This window comes from Sinocyclocheilus rhinocerous, unplaced genomic scaffold (genome assembly GCF_001515625.1).
Source record: "Sinocyclocheilus rhinocerous isolate Xijiao unplaced genomic scaffold, SAMN03320098_v1.1 scaffold594, whole genome shotgun sequence".
NCBI lineage: Eukaryota > Metazoa > Chordata > Actinopteri > Cypriniformes > Cyprinidae > Sinocyclocheilus > Sinocyclocheilus rhinocerous.
This window is the reverse complement of record NW_015645059.1, coordinates 342,278-359,156: the sequence shown is the minus strand read 5'-3', so window position 1 is coordinate 359,156 and position 16,879 is coordinate 342,278. Positions and strand designations below refer to the sequence as shown.

General features: G+C 37.6%; 1 pseudogene; it reads left to right on the top strand.

Annotated features, from left to right (window-relative positions):
- LOC107705231 (catenin delta-2-like) overlaps window positions 1-16,879 on the top strand; it is a 371,673-nt pseudogene that overhangs the window by 317,054 nt on the left and 37,740 nt on the right.

The following is a 16,879-nucleotide window of genomic DNA, read 5'->3' as shown; positions in this document are numbered from 1 at the left end:
TACATTAATGAGGAAAAAAAATTAACTTAAATGATTTTAGCAAATGGCTGCAATATAACAAAGAGTGAAAAATTTAAGGGGGTCTGAATACTTTCCGTACCCACTGTACACCAAAATAATTTTTACTCAAAATTATCTCAAATAGAAAACAGAAACTGTCCATTATCCATTTATAGGGGTATTGGTTGATTTTTGTAAGTTTGACAAGAAGCCGATGACAATAATCTCCATGTCTGACACTGTACACAGCTTGCATGGAAATCTGAAATTGTGACATTACTTCCTATTGTGATTATATCAAATTCACAATTTTTTGATGTTATATGTTTGGTCTCTGGTGTGTTTCTTCAGTGGGAGTGATAGCGTCCTCATGCCCCAGTTGCTGGATGTCATTTCTTCTGCGCTCATCCTGATTTGTTCCATAATAGCAACCACATGCTTTTCCCTCCATCTACGATGGATCATAAGAAAAGGGCGACATGACTAATTAGTGTGTTTGTTCTCACACAAGCACATTAATAACTGCCATTAATTGCCTAGAATGCAATACACAAGCAAAAAAAATACAGAATGGATATCAATAAGCTCACATCCCCCAAGCCACCCAATCAAAGAGAGATAGACCTTGGCCGGTACAGGAAGTGCCAAGGTACCTTTAAGAGTTATGACTTTGTCTACCTAAGCTATAATTCATATTAAAGATTTTTTGATATACTACCACATTCAGGTTTCCAATGCCTGACCCTCATAAACATCCAATGATTTGGCACGTGACTCATTCCTCAAGTGTGTCTGTTGTAATGAAATAGTAATTTCTTCATTCAAATGAAACATGTCTGTTGTGACATGAGTGTTTCTGTAAACCGTGCCTCCTCACATTACTTTTTGATGAAACCTTGCTCAACAAATTGGATGTAACACTTATAGGTCTTAAATTCCAAAGCTGGTGCTGTCAAGCCTGTTGAATATTTAATGACATAATAAAGCAGTGCCATAAAGGAACTAAATAGATAAGTTTGTAATTCAAACGCTCCATATGCAGGCTAAATTATGTATTTCCAATGCCTTTTCAGGTATATTCATGCATTATAGAGGAGGAGGCGAGGCAATTCTAATAAATGATACATAGCAATTGATTCAGTTCTGGTGAATATAGAAATGTAAATCTTGCATGGTGTAATGTATCCTGTTTCCCATTACAGTTGATGTGAGTGAATTTTTCTTATTACGAGTGGGCCGTTTTCCCTAAGGCAGTTTCATATGGTGTGGCATAGAGACACACGTGTGTCATATTCTTTCGGTCCGACACACAAGGGAGTTTTTAGCTGGAATCAAACCGTTTTCAGTACATTGATATGATGTGGAATAAAGCCTTTAATAGAACTATGATTTACTGTTATTGTGTGTCTAATAGACATGTGGATGGAGTTTTAATGCCTGCTGTTGTCTCATTTGCACAGAGACATTGACTGCATTACAGCAAGTCCTAACCAGGCACGACAAGCAATAAATCTTAAATGTTTTTGTCCTAAACAGCCGTGACCACAACAAGCAACATACATTTTGTTGTAGTAGTCTTTTATGCTCACCAAGGCTGCATTTATTTGATCAAAAATACAGTAAAAAAAAAGTAATATTGTGAAATATTATTACCATTTAAAATCACTGTTTTCTATCTGAATATATTTTCAAATGTAATTTATTCCTGTGACGGTAAAGCTGATTTTCAGCATCATTACTCCAGGCTTCAGTGTCACATGATCTTTCAGAAATCATTCTAATATGGTTTTTTTTTTGTGTGTGTGTTTTAAAATTTTTTAAAGGCCTTCCTGTCACTTTTTCTAATTTAAGTATAAATATTATTAAATAAAAGTATTAATTTCTTATTAACTAATTAAATGATTGTCTACTACTGCCTCCCAAAATTGTCAAATGATATACTGTCGCTGCACACAGTGAATTCTCATTGGTCCCACAACCACATTTTAAACATCAAATATGTTTTGATAAGCCAATCTGATGGGATCTGTCCAATTGTACAGTGTTTTCACTTTCAGCGTGGACAGAGAAACTGCTGGGAACTTGCAGCTGTTGTATCTGGTTAGAACAGTGTTTGTGTTTGTATAATATTTTAATCCTTATTTACTTATTTTAATTTTTTTTTTTTTTTTTTTTTTTTTTTTGTGTTTTAAAATTTTTTAAAGGCCTTCCTGTCACTTTTTGTAATTTAAGTATAAATATTATTAAATAAAAGTATTAATTTCTTATTAACTAATTAAATGATTGTCTACTACTGCCTCCCAAAATTGTCAAATGATATACTGTCGCTGCACACAGTGAATTCTCATTGGTCCCACAACCACATTTTAAACATCAAATATGTTTTGATAAGCCAATCTGATGGGATCTGTCCAATTGTACAGTGTTTTCACTTTCAGCGTGGACAGAGAAACTGCTGGGAACTTGCAGCTGTTGTATCTGGTTAGAACAGTGTTTGTGTTTGTATAATAAGCCTATTACATTCGTTCCTCGTCCATATTCAGCAGTGTACACCTGATTGATTTTTTCAATAAACAAAATAATCAGTATCCTTATTGGATTATCCAATTGAAATGATTCCAATATCCATTTCTTTCTCTCCCACTGTTATATTGTCTAAAATAAACAATCAGATATCTAGCAGTGTCAGTGTTCCTCCCCCTGAAGACTAATAGATTCATATATTAATACATGTCAGAGGTGGGAGGTTTGGAGACATTTGTTTGAGCGACTCGTGAAATGTGAAACATTTGCATTTTGTTTGTCACAGTGGTACGGTGTAAAGCGGGTTGAATGCCCAGAGGGAATCTGCACCCGTGTGATTGAATCTCCCTGATTTAATGCACTCATCACTGACCTGTGCTTCCCTCTCTCCCATCTCTCTCCCAGGAATGTGAGTTCGGCAGGAGAGGAGGCTCGGCGGCGGATGAGAGAATGCGAGGGTCTGACTGACACGCTGCTTTTCGTCATCCAGACTTCCCTCGGAAGCAGCGAGATTGATAGCAAGGTACGCTTTCCTCCTGGGATCCGTCCATCTCTCCCAGAGCTTAAAGGCAACCTGTAGTAAAAGTTTTTACGTCTGTGAGTGTGTGTGTGTCTGCAACAAATAAATAGCTCTGTGGTTGGCTGCTCTCTGAAGGTTGCGAAGGCTCGCTCTTCTAAATGGCGTTCTTTAATCATGATTTAACTGGCAGCTCTCCGTCAGGCCCAGCGTGCTAATAGCAGAGCGCAGGGGATGCATCCGTCCTAATGAGAATTGAAGAGCAGAGCGTGTGGATGCTGGAGCGTGGCACAGTTCTTTCCCTCTGGTCATTTTCAGACTTGCGAGCATTCCAACTTTCCCACAATTCCTGTGGTCTGAATCCCCCCCGCGGTGCACTCTCAACCACCTCTCTTCACAGTTTCCAAACTCACAGCACGGCTAATAAAAAATAGTGTACTTAAATTTCTTGTAATATCTCTTCAGGCTTTATAGGCTGAATGTCGATGGTTAGGGGGAAAAAAAAAAAAAGTAAATTATTTTCACTCTCCGTCATGTCGTTACAAACCTGTATGAGTTTCTTTCTTCTGCAGGACACAAAAGAAGATGTTTTGAGAAACATCTAAATGTCCAACACAATGTTGGACCCCATTGACTTTAACTGTATGGAGTTGAAACGTTTTTCAAAATATCTTGTTTTGTGTTTCCACAGAAGAAAAGTCATACAGGTTTGGAATGACATGAGTAAACTGATGAAAGATGCTTCATTTTTGAGTGAACTATCCTTTTATCTCTTTCCCCACCAGCGTTTTTCAAAAAAGTTGCCAGCCACCACCAGCATTTTTGATCCTTTTCACTAAAATATCATGGCCCCCAGAATATTTTGTTGTATGAATATCTGAACATGCAATGCATCAAAAAACAAAAGAATAGAGCCTCTACTTTTAAACAAAAAAATCTGTTGTATTCTTGCTTCAAGCATTATTTTTTATCAACACTTGAATGTATGCAAGTTTCATAAAAAAGCTAAATTATGAGCATTTTTATCAAATACTACATCTGGATCATATTCAGTAAGAATCTGAAGAATACTCTTCTATCAGCACCCCTAAAGCTTGCACAGTCCATTACCACTTCCTAGATCGACATTTCACTCGGTAACATTAGGCAGTTTTCATTTATGTTCTGTTTATTGTTGATGATCATGTTATTTTCCATATGCATATGCTTACATATGAGATCGCTCATTTCTGCGTCTTCCGCATCTGTGTTTTTGATTCCACTTTATATTAAGTGGCCTTAACTACTATGTACTTACATCAAAAAATAAGTACAATTTATTTTTTGTGTAACACTTTTGCTGCTATTGAGGTGGGATACGGGTAAAGTTAGGAACCGGTTTGGTGGTATGGGTAGGTTTAAGGGTGAGTTAAGGTGTAAGGGATAGGTCAACAGAGTAATTATAAATGTAATTACAGAAAATAATTACAGATGTAATTACAAGCAGGTATTTTTTTAAATATAAGTACAATGTAAAAACATGTATGTTCACAGAAAGTGCGTTGTACCAAATGCTTAATTTAAATGTAAGTACATAGTAGTTAAGGCCACTTAAAATAAAGTGGGACTATATAAGTACAATGTAAAAACATGTATGTTCACAGAAAGTGCGTTGTACCAAATGCTTAATTTAAATGTAAGTACATAGTAGTTAGGGCCACTTAAAATAAAGTGGGACCGAAAAATTCATTTGACCTTTTACCTTAGAGAACATGTAAAACCAAAGTATACTTTGCTATGTAAAACTGGTAAGCTAAAAACAATGGCATAGGTTTGATTTGAACATTGGTGGGCGCTATATTAAAGGAATAGTTCTCTCAAAAATAAAACATCTGTCATTAGTTTACTCATCCTCATGTCGTTCCAAACCTGTAAGATGTTCTTCAATATATTTGGTTGTATAATGGGTCCAGTATTGTTTTGGACCCCATTGAGTCATTATTTAAACTATCTTCTTTTGTGTTCTGCAGAACAAAGAATGTATACTTTGGTTTTATGCATGTGTTGCTAAAAATCTGATATCCGGACTCTTCTCATTGCTCTCAAAATACAGGTCAGAGCAAAAAAACGTCAGGCTTATTGAAGCACTTGAGAGTTAAAAGCACACCAATAAGCTAGTGGGCTTCGCCACTGTGCCATTTGTCCCCATTTTACTGCGACCTTTTGAATTTCGTCTAAATGTAAAAATACTAATTCTGTAAGTGCACCTCCAGCCTTATGGTTACACCTTTTCTTCTTCCCTATACATGTCCATTTAACTCCTGTTAGAGCACTAAGCACACTTTTTCATCCATCAGTGTGCTTTAACACATTACAAACACTTAAAAAAGCAACCGCGACCATTTTACCCATCACACTGGCTTCGAAAAAGGGCAATCATCCTAATCACTCCAATTTCTTTATGTGTAGTGATTTGCCAAGAGCTGTTTTCGCCAGGTGTTGGCCCAGCAGAGCTATAATTGCTGAAAGCACGCCGCCCATGATCTTAATGTGCTGTTAGCCTGCGGTTGGTCAAGCTCCCTCCTGTTGACTTCAACATTTAAAATGGGGACCTTGTAAACTGCTGCCAGTAAGAGAGATGGTGCTGCCCCAAATTTCACCAGGTGCGATATTCATTATGTAGCACATTTCCAGGAAAATTTCAACAAAACTTATTTTGTTTTCCTCAAAAACCATGGAGAAAGCAAGGTCAGCCGTGTCTGGGTTTTTGTAAGTCAATATGTTTCTGTACATCTGAAATGCCAGTGCGTAATTCTCTGAGTGTTTCTCTGATTACAGTCATTATTTTTGTTTGTGCAGGGCATGGTCCTCCTCGTTCCATAATAGGGAAAAAAAGAAAAACATGGAGATTGAGAAAAAATGCTAGTTTTTCATCATCATTTTGCAAGCATTTATTTTCTATTTTCTGCTGTCAAGCATTGTGCCTGCTCTGCTGTGTCTCCTTGTAATACACTGTTAAATGGAGTGTGAGCCGATGGATTTGGCTGGTCATTTTTCCCCATCTGCGAGTATATCCTTTAATCACATTTAAATGGGAGACCGTGTCAGACATATAATTAAGTACTTTCATATACTTAGTGCCAATGCAGCCTACACTCTCCCAGCCAACACTCAGAGAAAGACGGAGACAGAAGAAATGAGAAAGTTAGATGAAATGAAAGAGAGAAGGGGTTTTGTTTCGTTTTTTCCAAATATACATTTTTACATTTTACTTTATTTTTTATATTTTACTTTATTTTATTTGACTTTGTTTTTTACTTCAACAGTCCTTTAGAGAAACTGATTTGCAGGCCAAATTTCGGGATAAACTACTAAATCTTACGAGGTTGAATTTAATTTTGAACTGAAATGAAATGAAATCTTGCAAGCCAGTAGTTTGAGACGCCTTCTGTAATGGCTGCTTTATTCTGTGTGTTTCCTCTTGTCTCAGAAGCAGCATGAATAGATGAAGTTTGGCCCCTCTGGCCAGATGGGCTCTATCAAGAGCTCAGTGGTGCTAGACTAATACCTGCCCAATATCTGTCTCTCTCATTCTCTGCCAGACCATAGAAAACTGTGTATGCATTTTGAGGAACCTCTCCTATCGGCTTGCAGCTGAAACGTCTCAGGGACAGCAGATGGGGACGAACGAGCTGGATGGCCTCCTGTGTAGCGATGCCAGCGGGAAGGACGGAGAGACCTCAGGCTGCTGGGGAAAGAAGAAAAAGAAGAAGAAGTCCCAGGACCAGGTAGGCCACCCGATGCATCATTTACAGGCATTGATAGCCCTCACCGGCTGACAATGACTCTAACACACTTTACTTTGGAAATCAGTCCAGAATATAGTGAAAGAGGCTATTTGAAGTCAACAGGAAATCAAGTTGTACATTATTACCCTTATTTCCTCTGTTAATACTTGATGCAAGTCTTACTGTATTTTCACCTTTTTTTATTTATTGTGTGTGTGTGTGTGTGTGTGTGTCTGTCTGTCTGTCTGTCTGTCTGTCTGTCTATCTGTCTGTCTGTCTGTCTATATGTATGTATATGCCCTAATTTTCACTTATGTCACATTATGGAAGTAAAATAAGTTGTGAACGTCATTTTGTGTTGACTGGCTAGAGAAAGAGGGCTTTATTTCACAATAAAATGCTTCTCTGCTTTTGAAAGAGATCCCAGCAAAAAGTAGGCATTTCATATCAAAATATTAATAACACAATCAGCATATTCAACTTCCTTTTACACCCCTCGTTGCCTCAAAATAATCCCAATTTATGTTTCAGTTCATTCCCCAAATAACAGATTTATACGCCGCCCTTTTATCAATTACTTCCTCTGCAAACGTAACGTTCACCGCCTACACAGAGCCGCACCGTCAGACAGTGAGTTTCCCCTGTGACACGCTCTACGGCTGGCCGCCCTTTTATCAATTACTTCCTCTGCAAACGTAACGTTCACCACCTACACAGAGCCGCACCGTCAGACAGTGAGTTTCCCCTGTGACACGCTCTACGGCTGATAAATCTGTGTTTGCGGGCGTCAGACTAAAGGAGGGGGGGGGAAACCCAGCCTTTTTACAGGCGACTCCTCCATAGCAGAGGAAACTCTTTGTTAATCTCACGCAGGAAAAGTCAGCCGGGATCCTCGGTGCAGACGAAGAGGGGGAGCGTGAAGGTGGGAGAGCAGTTGTGTAACACAACTCCCTCTGGATATGTCCCGTTCCAGTGGAGCCATAAAGCTAATAGCTGGTGATATACTGTAGCCACCGATAGCTGAATATAATCCTCCTAAACTAAAATAAAACCCACATTTGCTGCAAAAGAGATGTCCGTCACAACAACCTCCACTTGCTACGTGCCTAGCAAGAAGCGGTAAAACTTTAAAAGCAGTCAGAGTCTAATAATACATCAAAGCTATTGCTCTGTTGAGATTATGACAGCATAGACTGTTGTATTAAACATAGCGTGGGGATGTTTTGCGTGGGGATGTTTTACATTTGAACATTCAAAGATGTATTTCCTTCATTCATTACCTCAAAACCCGTACATGAGTTTGCTGATCTGTTTTAGGATTCAGTCAGATGTGTCTCCTCCAATCAGATTACAGAAGGAAGGAGATGCAAGGATACCCGAGTCATCTGTCTCTGCCTGTTGGACTGTAAAGAGGGCTATTTCTCCCCATTACCTAAGGTGCCCTCTCGTATCATGTGCCGGACCTTCTCCTCAGCCGAGACGCTTTGAAAGAGGACACCTGGGCCTCCGGGCAACAGAAGGCTAATGTACTTCGTTAAATCATTTATCACTAAGTGGCAGCGAGGTAGCCCAGGAAACCAGAGCGTGCCGCCGCCGCTGCTCTGTCGGGCAGGGCAGTAGCGTTTAGCGTAGCTAATTGACTGAGAGGGGAGAGTATGTAAACCAGAGCAATTTCAGCCCACCAAGCACTGATACCCTTCTTTGAGTTTACTCTGAGAAATGGAGCATGGAGCGCTCATTATGCTCAAAGCTTGCTGACAGGAAAAGGGCGAAGAGAAAGTTTTTGACAATTTGAGATGCTGTTTTACGCTCTGATAACTCAGAAGAAGCATTAGGATCACAGTCATTTTTAGATTGAGGGTAACTCTCGTTTTTGGTTTTGAAAAGCTGTAAGAGTAGCATTTAGGCAGATTTGACTCATTTTAGATGCCCAAAAAGACACATTTTCTGAAAATCTATCTGTCTGTATATCTGTCTATCTGTCTGTCTATCTATCTGTCATCTATCTGTGTGTCTGTCTGTCTAATATCTAACACATTTTCATTTTTTTTTACAAAATGTCTTGATATTTTAAATGAATGTTAATCATCACCTGATATATTAAAATATATATTGTTAAATATAAATAATAAAATTATATAAATGTATAAATATAAATTTTTTAAATATAAAAACATGGGTCATTCCTGTCATATTTTCTGTAACTTTTCTTGTCTAATGACAACAAAATAGCTACCTGCATATTGGTTGCACAACTCTCACTTTGGCAGACGAAAGTTCTCCAAATATTAATAATATTTGAAAACTATTTTAAACTGCTTCATTGCTTGCGTTTTTAAAAAATATATAATAAAAGTTTTTCAAGGATTTTAGGCTTTTAATGAAACTTTGTTTCTTTTTTTTTTTACAATCTCTGGATAGTTACACCACAAGTTTACATCACCTGTATTAATAAATTTTTTTCAGAAATTGAAAACATGTTCATCATAGAAGAGGTGTCATTATTTTTTAATCAGTTGAAAGATTTGGACGTATGCAGCGTGTCTTTGACCCTGATGCCATCCTTAGCAAGCACCTTTTTCATTGATAAATTATGAAAAGTTTTGACAGCGATTGTGTGCCCTCACTGTTTGCATATAGTGAAACAACAGATTAAACCAAGTCTCCTCTCAACCTCTTACCATTTCTTCAGCGTTCACCGTATGGGAAGAGCAGCAGCCTCACGGGGCTTCTCCACCGTCCAGCAGTTGATTGAACAACAGAGCCGCTCCTCCGAGCAGGAACGGGTGGAGATGAAAACAGACTCATTAATAATGAAGGGAGAGTGAAGCTGAGTGCCAGAGCTAGTTTAAGATGCTGAGGTATTTCACAAGTTGCTCTGCCTAAAAGTAGGTCAGCCTGTGAGACCAGCACTTTTCAAACTGACTCACCCACACGCCTCAAATGCAGACTTACAGCTCGTCATTCCTGCTCGGTTTTGGGTCTATTCAGGCCACGATTTGTCAAGAGATCTCCTCGTGTGGTGTTTGTGTGTATGTGCAGGGGGTTACATTTGCCTTTTGACCCGTTCAAAATGACTGCGATTTTATCTCAGGAGTTCGCCAGGTCGCTGTACTGATGGTTGCTAGTAGGCGGACACCTTAATGTTATTGGTGGTCATAGCTGTAGAAAATCTGATCAAAAAAAAGAGATAAATAAAAATGAAAGTTTTTCTTGACACTAAAAGTGAACACTCTGGAGGAGAAAGTGTTTGTATAATATTCAAACTGCAGCAGTGCATAGTATATAACGATGAAGAGAAATGATTATTAATTCATGAATACGACTTGCTTAGAATAATTTCTGACGCAGTTTTCCTTGTAGCTTTTTTTATTATACTGACATACACTACTGTTCAAAAGCTTAGGATCAGTAAGTAAAGAATTTTTTTTTTTTTTCAGCAAAGCTGCATTAGAATAATTAATAAATGACAGTAAAAGACATTTAATATTTTACAAAATATTTCTATTTCAAATAAATGCTCTTCTTTTGAACTTTCTATTGATCAGTGAATCCTGAAAAAAGCATTGTGATTTCCACACAAACAAGTATTACCATTTAGACACATTTTTCCCAAAAATGTCAAGCAGTAAAACAGCATTGAAAAAGAAATGTTTCTTGAGAATTCTGAAGGATCATGTGATTCTAAAGACTGTAATAATAGCTACTGAAAATAGTGAGATTTGTTCCCCAAACTAAAGTGTGACCGAAAACAGTTATTTTAAATGGAATAATATTTCCAAACATTACTGTTTTACTGTATTTTTTAACAAATAAATGTGAATAAACTTTTTTTCAAAAACATTTTTAAAAACTTTTGAATGCTAGTGTATATATAAATCATACTGAAGAGTAACATCACATTAACTTCTCCGTCGTATCACATTGGCATTTGAATAGCTGCACATTTTCATAAAGTCAAACTTTTCTCACTGTTGCTCATTGAAAATAAATCAAGTTGCTTTGTCACTGCAGATTTATGTCAGTGTGAATACCGCTTCATAAGGATTTAGATGCTGATGGCGATGGATTTTGAGTGTTTTCCTGTCTGACTGACTTGTTTTTCATGTCACATCTTTGTTTCTGTAGTGGGATGGTGTGGGACCGCTGCCAGATACTGCTGAACCCCCCAAAGGCATTCAGATGCTGTGGCATCCTTCGATAGTAAAGCCCTACCTCACCCTCTTGTCTGAGTGCTCAAACCCGGACACGCTGGAGGGGGCTGCCGGGGCACTGCAGAACCTGGCTGCTGGGAGCTGGAAGGTAAGCCCTACGGTCAGTCACCTTGTGTATGTATCTGTCTGTGATGGAGATATGGCTTGGGATGCAACAAATATTCTTTAAAATACAAGTAGATCAGCTGATGATTATGTGTCAGCATTCATTGTTGATTTTGCCTTGTGGATTTAATTGTTATGACTCTATCTCTCTGTATTTTTTAGATAGATAGATAGATAGATAGATTGTTCATTTATTTATTTCATTTAAACTTTTGGTGTCTGTCTGAGGGCAAATGTTTACTTGCTGTAGGGTTAGGTGTCATTAAAAACATTAGAAGTATTTAAAGAATTTAAAAATTATTAAAATGGTTAATCATGTATTTTTTAAATAATTTTGCATAGTTTTATTTTTAGTCATTGGTAGCTGTCTAAGTGTAAGCCAATGTAGCATTGAGGGCCTTAAACAAAAATAATTTAATATTCGAATAATAAAAAAATAACATTACGATGTTTATCTGTTTATTTATTTATGTTTATGCCTTTAAAGTATGACAATTCAGCATGTGACATATTTGAATGATGCCATAATTTATCTGACCTTTTTTGCTAGTATTTTCCAAGACTGTTCTCTTTTTTTATTTTAGATTTATTTTTGGTGTTTTGCCTTTTTTACGATATGACAGTTGAGAGCAGACAGGAAGTGAAGTGGGAGAAAGAGAGGGGGGTGGGATCGGGAAAGGTCCTTGAGCTGGGATTCAAACTCAGGACGCCCGTAACGCAACGGCATTATGTCAATGCACTTGTCCACTGGGTTATCGGCACCGACGGGACAGTTTTCTTTTGACTTAGTCCACCTAGCATCGGACAAAGAACTGCATAGCAGCATGATAAAAACCACGCAGAACACCTTAGCATTACACTCTGGTACCTGATATGTTTTCTTTACTTGTTTTCACTGAAGGTTTTATTCGCTGTTGTCAGGATCTAAATTTATTGAACGGTGCAAGAAGAAATAGTGTAAAATTGCATTTTTCTTGACATGAAAAGACTTGCTTTCATCAGATGTTTAAACCAGTACCAATCTCCCTTTTGGCCCCTGCTTTTCTCTTTGTTCTCACATCCTTTTCACCATCTCTCAGCGACAAAAGCTTTTTTACCTCTGTTGCTCAAGAGCTCTAATCCACCCGATGTGCTCTGCAAGATCAATACTCTCAGATGGAGACAGATGCAACGGGATTGGATTGGTTTTGAAGTCTCATAACAGGTTTAGACCCCCTTCAAGAAGTTAAATGAAAGCGGCGTCCCTGCAACCCCTCTCCACACCTACAGGGCAACAGGTTGTATATGTGTCTGCTGTTGGGTTGAGTTTGTTGGAGAGACAAACGGGAAAGTAAAAGAAAGCGAGAGACTGGGTCTGTCTGCCTATTTTGTCCAGTTCCCATAATTGGCTGCTCTGTTTGTTCATCTAGAAGAGCTGACACTGAGCCCTCGTCTAATATGTGTGATCTAAGCTCTCTGTTTATGTTTTCAAAGTCCATCTCGGACAGTGGGATTATCAAATCCCACGCTGTGTGTACTAGGAAATGGAAACAAAGCCCTTAACTTAAGACGGATCAAAAAAACACTCAAGCGTGAAGAATGCTTTCTCGTCAAAAACTCCTTTTCAATTACAATTTCAAGGATATTTATTTTATTGCATTACTTATAATACAAACATAAGTTTTAATGAACTGATGTTGATTTTCACTAAATTACAGATTTACATTTCCACACACTCATTTTAAGTTCCATTTTTTCTGTTCCTAAACCTAGTAAGGTGCCTCTGTGATGTATTTTGCCTGATTTAACACAATTCCAGGCAATTTGATTTTTAATATACACCTGTGTGGAGCAGGATTTTGTACCAATGAGATTTCACCACGGATGGCAAAACGCCACAGAAATAGAAACTAAGAGACAGACGAAATGCTCTGTCGCTCGTCACTTGTCGAGGTCACTTGTTAGACACCATATTAGGCAGCATCCTAACTGCAAACGAACCTCACAAGTGATTCATTTGAAACACTCTACATAGGCATAGGTTACTATGCAGTATGGAATTTGATATTTAGTCATTTCCAGTACTGGATAAATATGAAAAAGAAGTATGGAATAGAAAAATATTTGTGTTTCCAGGATATTGCCCCCATTCTATTTTCTAAAACACATAAATGAGAATTTCAAAAAATAAATTCATCACACAAGCAGAGTGTTCTTCATGGTGTTGGAGCAGTGCAGCTAAAAGTTTAGTGATTGTTTATCACACCTGAATCAATTCATGGTGCATATTTTCATTATCCAAAATTGCCCACGCTGTGTGTACTAGGAAATGGAAACAAAGCCCTTAACTTAAGACGGATCAAAAAAACACTCAAGCGTGAAGAATGCTTTCTCGTCAAAAACTCCTTTTCAATTACAATTTCAAGGATATTTATTTTATTGCATTACTTATAATACAAACATAAGTTTTAATGAACTGATGTTGATTTTCACTAAATTACAGATTTACATTTCCACACACTCATTTTAAGTTCCATTTTTTCTGTTCCTAAACCTAGTAAGGTGCCTCTGTGATGTATTTTGCCTGATTTAACACAATTCCAGGCAATTTGATTTTTAATATACACCTGTGTGGAGCAGGATTTTGTACCAATGAGATTTCACCACGGATGGCAAAACGCCACAGAAATAGAAACTAAGAGACAGACGAAATGCTCTGTCGCTCGTCACTTGTCGAGGTCACTTGTTAGACACCATATTAGGCAGCATCCTAACTGCAAACGAACCTCACAAGTGATTCATTTGAAACACTCTACATAGGCATAGGTTACTATGCAGTATGGAATTTGATATTTAGTCATTTCCAGTACTGGATAAATATGAAAAAGAAGTATGGAATAGAAAAATATTTGTGTTTCCAGGATATTGCCCCCATTCTATTTTCTAAAACACATAAATGAGAATTTAAAAAAATAAATTCATCACACAAGCAGAGTGTTCTTCATGGTGTTGGAGCAGTGCAGCTAAAAGTTTAGTGATTGTTTATCACAACTGAATCAATTCATGGTGCATATTTTCATTATCCAAAATTGTTTGTCTTTGCAATAACCTCTTTCGAACTACACTAAATGAATGAGCATCCACGTCACTCAAAGTAGCAACAGATAAAGGGGGTACGCAATCATTCAAATCAGACTGTACTTTGCTGTTTGGTGATTATGCAACATCAAACCATGATTACAGTATTGATGTGTCAGTGGTGAATATATGCAGGTCATAAAGCGTTTTAGGTTTGTGCGTACTCAAGAAAAACAATGTATGCCGTGAAAGAGGCTTTACTAATAGTTTTATTTATTTATTTATTTATTTTATTTATATAAGTTTTTTAATCGGTGCTTTTCAATCTTTATTTTGTAAGAAAATAATACTTTCATTCAGCAAGGATGCAAAAAAAAAAACATCAAAATAGGCAGTAAAGTCATTTACAAACAAATTCTGTCAAATAAATGCTGTTCTTTTGAACTTTTGTTTTTTACAACAAAGAATCTTGGGGAAAGAATGTATCATGGTTTTAACAAAAATATTTAGCAGCACAACTGTGATAATAAGAAATGTTTCTTAAGCACCAAATCAGCATATCAGAATGATTTCTGAGGGGTCATGTGACACTGAAGACTGTAGTAATGATGCTGAAAATGTAGCTTTGCCATTACAGGAATAAATTACATTTGAAAATATATTAAAATAGAAAACAGGTATTGTAAATTGTAAAAATATGAATTTGAAACAACTTTTAATTCAGGAGTGAGCCTATGCTCTGCTTACTATGTAGGCAGCTTACAAGGTTTTGGAACAGAGCCTCTCTGTCATTGTGTTTTTGATGCTCTCTTTTTTTATGCACACATACAGAGGTCATCAGAAATGAGAAATATGAGGGGATGCCTGCTGGGCCGTATGCTGCGGTCTCCCCCGTTACAGCAGAAGTGCAGGGTAACAGAGAGTCTAATCTGAGCTGACACTCCGTCACTGATAAAGGCTGATCCCACAGCTGGGGTCATACATAGAGAACCTCAGAGAGCTAAAGCTCTGAGCTAGTATTAGTCTTTCACTGTAACCTGGGGAGTGTGATTACACTGTCAGCGGAGTGCTGATCCAAAATGAGACACTTTACAGGCATTTGCCCACATGGCATATCCAACTATGACGATACACTTCATGGTCTCCTGAAAACTGCTGATATGTAGAATTATATATAGCAAAGTGGCCAAAAGGTGTTATTTGTCATATTTAGCGACTTACACCTGTTTATTTGTGTGTGTGTGTCTCCCCTAGTGGTCGGTGTACATCCGTGCGGCGGTGAGGAAAGAGAAGGGTCTGCCCATCCTCGTGGAGCTGCTGAGGATAGACAACGACCGTGTGGTGTGTGCCGTCGCTACCGCGCTCAGAAACATGGCCTTGGACGTCAGAAATAAAGAGTTAATTGGTACGGCCCTTTTTTTTCCCTCTCTTGACTGTCGTCTTTTATTTTATCAGCCACTATGATTCACTTTGTTTCAAATGGTTTAGATCCATTGGATTTGTAGAGCTCAGGGTTAACAGCTGTGGTATCTTTGGCTTCTCTGTAATGAAGTCCAGTCTCTTATGTTTTAGCCAGTGTGGTAAAGAGGGCTGTTTGTTGCTCTCAGCTCAAAGGAAGATAACTGTCATTTTATTATTACACATTTCCTGGCCACTCATCATTTTAAATAGTCTAGCAGGCATCAGGCTGCACTTGCACATTCTTGGCAGATGGCTTTTGGGCAACTGTTTATATGCTGTATATATTTTTGGTTTTGTTTGGGGTTTTGGGATTTTCATTGCTGACTGACTTTACTTAAAGTGACATGCAGTTGCATTTGTGCATGGAGGCTACTCAAAGAGTCGTTCCAAAGTGACTGTTTGATTTTGATTTTGATTTTTGTTTTTTTGTTTTAGTCTGGTTTGTTTGTTTTATTTTTGAGTAGCTGACTTTTCTGAAAGTGACATGCAACTCAAAATTGTTTGATTTGAATTGTGTTATCAAACAGTTTTGTTTTGGATTTTTGTTGTTTTTGTTTGTTTGTTTTGTTTTTTGTTGTTTTGCTATGTTTTGGCTTTGCTGTTTTAAGTTTGGTTTGGTTTCTTTTTTGTTTGGTTTTGGCCATGTTGTTTTAGTTTGGGTTGGGTTTGTTGTTGTTTTGTTTTATTCTTCTGACTTATTCTGTCTTTAATGTCTTTTTTTGTATTGTTCAGCTGACTTTACTGAAAGTGACAAAGGTTTTGGAGGCTTTTCAAAGGGTCTAAATCCCATCACAAATGGCCCTTCCTTAAAGGGGTCCTATTATGCTTTTTCACTTTTTCAACTTTAGTTAGTCTGTAATGTTGCTATTTGAGCATAAAAAAGATCTGCAAAGTTACAAAGTTCAAAGTCCACTTCAAAAGGAGATATTTTATTTAACAGAAATCACTTTTCAAAAACTACAACGAACGACTCGTTTGGACTACAACGCATATTTTCCAGGATTTGTGATATCACAAATATCGACGAATGGGACGAGACCTGGTTGAGCTACACTAGAGAAGGCAACGAGTGTTATCACTATGTCACAGACACGCTAGCTTTCCCAAGGCGGACGAACTTAGAGTGGTTACAATCATCCAGGTTTAAATCGTGCTCAAATTGATTTGATTTTGAAGCAATATTTTAGGGGTTGAACGACTTCTGATTTTTTGAAGTCGACTTTTATGTGATGAAA